Source organism: Crotalus tigris, unplaced genomic scaffold (genome assembly GCF_016545835.1).
Source record: "Crotalus tigris isolate CLP2741 ecotype Arizona unplaced genomic scaffold, ASM1654583v1 scf7180000017549.6302385, whole genome shotgun sequence".
NCBI classification, from domain to species: Eukaryota; Metazoa; Chordata; class Lepidosauria; order Squamata; family Viperidae; genus Crotalus; species Crotalus tigris.
This window is the reverse complement of record NW_024096467.1, coordinates 3,819,809-3,825,000: the sequence shown is the minus strand read 5'-3', so window position 1 is coordinate 3,825,000 and position 5,192 is coordinate 3,819,809. Positions and strand designations below refer to the sequence as shown.

General features: G+C 39.9%; 1 long non-coding RNA gene across 1 annotated transcript in view; it reads left to right on the top strand.

Annotated features, from left to right (window-relative positions):
* Positions 1–4,172, top strand: part of LOC120305965 — a 7,594-nt gene extending 3,422 nt beyond the window's left edge. The window contains exons 2-3 of the long non-coding RNA XR_005556144.1: positions 2,584–2,764; positions 4,056–4,172. This is a non-coding gene — a long non-coding RNA (uncharacterized LOC120305965). The remainder of the gene's footprint in view (positions 1–2,583; positions 2,765–4,055) is intronic.
* Positions 4,173–5,192: the final 1,020 nt, after the last annotated feature.

Here is a 5,192-nt window from a genome sequence, read left to right as displayed (position 1 = left end):
CAGAAACAATTGGAGACAAGAGATGACTCAGCTATCCAGACTCTACATCATACAGGGCTTTAATGGAAATAACCAGCACTTTCAATTGCTCTTGGAAGCCAACTGGCAGCAAATGCAGCTTGCAGGAGTAATACTTTGGCACATCAAGAGGCACCCATTATGCTTGGGTTGTTGTGTTTTGAAACAGCTGTTTCTTCTGGATGGTTAAGTATGTGTTTGTTCAAACATAGAGAACTAGGTGCCTATGGTTCTCACCAATGGTGGGATTCAAATATGTGAACTACCAGTTCTCAGTATGGATGCTGCTTCTGGAAGTCCATTCTGGGCCTGGGCAACAAAAAATTAGTTACCGGTTCTGCCGAACTGGTGCAAACTGGCTGAATCCCACCACTGGTTCTCACCCTGGCAATCAGAACTAATACATCTGCTCTTGAATCTGATAAGTACCATTCATGGTGAGGCAACTTGAGCTGTTCTTATTAAATGACCAACAGTCAGGTGTTTCACTGCTGAATGTAGCAGCATTTTTTTATTTATTGCCTTAGCTTATAGAAAACACTTCACTGAAAAGTTAACACTATAAGGTTCCTAGGCCCAAGAGAGAGTGACTGGCCCAAGGTCACCCAGCTGGTTTTCAGTCCTAAGCAGGACTGTCCAGTGCATTACTTTGTACTGTTGAATTGATTCTGAAATAATCTACTTTATATGTTATTGTGCTTTATTTTCATAGTGCTATTCGTTGTTTTAACAGTAAAGCACACTGAGTTGCATGTCAAGTGGGCAGCTACACAAACTGGCTAAATAAATAAACCTTACAGCCTTGTACAAGAAAGGAAACCAACATCAACATGAAAATAAATAAACAGTTAAAACATTCAATATTTAGAACTTGCAATGGGGTGGATTGCCATATTAAATTATGTACAGTATACTAGAATACATTAAATTATATATATTAATTTAAATAAATTAAGTTAAATAACACGCAGGAATGGTTGGAACGAACAGACAGCTCTTTAGTGAGTATCTAAACAGACTTCATTGCCAGCAATTTCTTGTCAATTTTACTGACAAGTTTAATTCTCTTTTGAGTATCAATGAGGTTTTGTTCTAAATAGATTTGTTTAGTTTTAAGCTATGATAAATAAGTACCTGGAAACTCAAACCAAGAATCTCAGCAGCAGGGGTTTTTTTTATTTATTTCCTAGGCTAAAAAAATCACTGGCTATCAGGGACTGCATTAGGATGCCTAAAACTGGTGTTGCTTTTCGTCAGCTTAGCTGGATAAAGTGATTTGAGCTTCTAGTATGGATTTACCTATATGACTCAGAAAAATATTGGTCCAGGATGACTTGCCTCATCTAATTAACTGATTAGTTTAGGTAGCCACAAAGATTTTCTTAACTTAAAATTTAGGTGTCTAAACCTGCCCAGTTCAGTAGCAACTTTGGGCAATGCACAGATTAAAAACAAAACCGGCAGTGGCAAGTGTGCTATGCAAACCGCCTGGTGTATTCTTCAATATATGCCTGGTTGCTCTATTAGCATGTGAAAGCCACACCTTTCCAATAGTTAATTACTGAAATGAGCAAACTTAATCTGAGTGTATTTTTATGGCTGGGATGAAAAAAACGCTTATGAAGTTTTCTACTTCATAAACCAAAAATGTGGCTGCATGGGAGTATATACTACAAGTAGTCCCTGACTTACGGCCACAACTGAGCCCAACATTTCTGTTAAGTGAGACATTTATTAAGTGAGTTTTGCCCCATTTTATGATTTTTCTTGCCATAGTTGTTAAGTGAATCACAGCAGTTGATCAGTCAGTAACCCGGTTGCTAACTGAATCTGGCTTCCCCATTGACTTTGCTTGACATAAGGTTGCAAAAGGGGGTCACATGACCTTGGGACACAGCAACGGTCATAAAGATGAACCAGTTGCCAAGTATCTGAATTTTGATCACGTGATCATGGGGATGCTGCAAAAGTTGTAACTGTGAAAACGGTCATAACTCACATTTTTCAGTGTTGATGTAACTTTGAACAGTCACAAACCTGTTGTAAGTCAAGGACTACCTGTCTATATTTTGATTTGAAAGGGGCATCATTCACTAATCCTTTTTAGTAAAAAAAAAAAAAATATGTTTTGGATTGGCATTTTAGAACACACCCAATTTTTAGCAGAGCATATCTTAATTATGATGATTAATTCAAAAATAAGCCAGGACTGTCTTAATCACTTGTTGGTTTGTCAAAGCTAACCTTTACTGAGCGATTAGTTTTTGGCACTTATTCACCTTTGGTGTTTGATCATCACTTTTGGCAATCTGGAAAACGCGGATCTATCCTGATTTCTCCACAGATTCTTCAGAGTTGGTTTGATGCTCAGCCAAGGTCTCTGCTGACCAAAATAAATAAAGGCAGACTCTTCCCAGGCCTGATTATTTCTTCAATGATGAGTGCTTAGTCTAGTTTTCAAGTATCTTAGTCTATTTTGTCTTTCTTTTGGCTTATATGGACATTCTGACAAGGAGGGGATTATATTATTTATATAATTTGGTTATCTCTATCCTCATTTTGTAGGCTAAACAAAATGTTGACCAGAAATACAGGACATCTGAACTCACCTTTGTTTTTGATGGCACATAGAGAGGAAAGAAGACATAGAAAGGATTATCTAGTTTTTCTGAATCTTTCCTTTTCATAGTACTTTTCAGATAATGGACCATCACAGCATAAAATGACTTAAGACTAGAAATTAAAGGTAAGATCATCTCTTTCCTTTTGTTCCCTTTTCCTTTTATTGGAGCCAAAAAAAAGTTCCAGATGTGCATCAATGCTCTTTTTTGGGGGGGGGGGTCTGATGTTCTTGTGGAAAACAAAAGGACTCTTACGAATTCCAGAGGGTTTTAGCAGAGAGATTTATTGCGCAGGTTCAGAAGCAATAGCAACAAGCAATTCTGAATCTCAAGGGCGGGTTCAGACTTCAGTTTTATACTTTCCTTTTCTCAGGAACAAAGGAATACACATTGAAATACACATTGTAATACATTAAGTTCGTTTCTCACGGTATACAATGGAGAGTTTGCTACATACATTGTATCCAAGTGCAATGCGCATTAGGTTAGTCACATACTACTAACACAGCATTATTCCAGTAATTATGCAGACACATCATGATTGTTTATTATTCCTCATTAATGTTATCTTGAATTGTATAGAGCAGTGGTGGTGAACCTATGGCACGGGTGCCAGAGGCGGCACTCGGAGCCCTCTCTGTGGGCATATGTGTCATTGCACCAGCCTTGCCTCCCCCTGTGACCTCTCCTCTCCGGCAGCCCCCCTGAAGGAGAGTTCCCCTCAAACATGGCCCACACGGAGCAGCGCAACCAAAAACATGGCAGCCAGGCAGCATAGACAAGACTCTGTCCTCATGCCCCATCATGCAGTTGATGCTGCAGGGCACAGGCAGAGGGTGTGGCTGCCATAGCGCTGCTGGGTTGCCTGGGTGATCTGCGGTGGGCTCTGGAGGTGGTGAGTGGTCCTGTGGGTAGGCGGGGTGGGGGATGGGGGGCAAAGCAGGGGCGGGCAGGGGATGGAGCGGAGGCGGGGCCAGTTTTTGGGCACTCGGTCTCTAAAAAGTTCACCATCACTAGGATTGCGATTCCTGCTCAAGCAAGGAGCTGAAGACCTCCTAAGTCCTTCCAACTCTGTTATTCTGTATTCTGCTCAAATTCATCCTCCCCAATCTACTACAGGAAAGGGAGAAAAATAGATCCAGTCACTTAGATATGTAGAGAGATATATCCAACCCCTTCATACCTCCATAGAACAAGACTTCCAGGCACCAGGAGAATAAAATCGGAAAACAAAGCTGAGAAGGACAAGAGAAATAAATCACTGCCTAGTTTCCAGTTTCAATCAGCTATCAGGTTAGCTCAGCTTTCTCCCAAATGGTTATTATGGGAATTGTAGTCAAACACATTTGGAAATTGCCAGATTAGAACAGGCTGGGTTGGCTGAAAAGACACTCTTGCCTTTTGATTGTGCTGTAGGAACTACAGTAAGAGTGGTACACAAAGACTGGTTTGCAAGCACTGACTTGGATATATGGTACCCAGACTACCTGTTTCCAATTATGGGATTTGTAGTTCGACAAGATGACATTGCTGCTGCCCTTCAGAATCTGCAGATGCCTTTTTCAGGTAATAATCACCCCATTATCATCACTGACAGGAATGATAAATCTGTCAGCATTTAGACTTAGCCAACTGTTTCCTTGCTTCCTAGGAACAGTTCATTTTTGCTGTGGCCTCAAGGCAAAGACATTTATTTTCTGAAATACCATTTCCTGATACTGGCAGAATAATAGCTCCCCTAGAATCTGCAAGAATGATTCTTAATCAACTGAAAAAGGTTGTTACTGTTGCTAAAACAGAACATATAGCCCAGTCAAAACAGCTGTGGAAATTACCCAAAGGCTGCAACAAGTGAATAATGCTCCGATTGGGATTTGTGTTCACACCCCTGGGTTTTGAGGCTGGGGTAGAATGGACAAATGAAACCAGCAAGGAAACACTGCAGGACTGAATGATCCCTGATCTGGATTCCAGACACTTCCTCCTATTCATGTTGCAATTCAAATATGTAAGTTACTTTAAAAAAAAAAACACTCTTCCAAAGTACATACGGAACAAAAATGATATAGATATAGATTAATGTTGCCGCTGAGTAGTAACATAAAAGACTAATATTTCAAATACTTTAACACTAATAATATTCACATTAAAAAAGGAGAATAGGAAAAATATTGACGCCTTTGAACTTTTGGATGATTTGCTAAAGGTGCTTTTCCAAAGATAAAAACCAAGAAAAGTCCAGTTGCCTTTTGAAAAGCACCTTTGGAGCAACCATGATCTGGATGATTGTGAATCCATAGACTTTCAGTTGATTTGTTTGACAATCCACTGATTTGTTTTCTAGGTTGTCCATGGTATTCTCAGAAGTCTTCTTCTTCTGAGACAGGAAGGAAGGAAGAAAGGAAGGAAGGAAGGAAGGAAGGAAGGAAGGAAGGAAGGAAGGAAGGAAGGAAGGAAGGAAGGAAGGAAGGAAGCAGGCAAGCAAGCAAGCCCTGGAACATTTCTATTTGCTTGTAACAATTTATGAAATCAATTATCAAGAGAATAATAAAG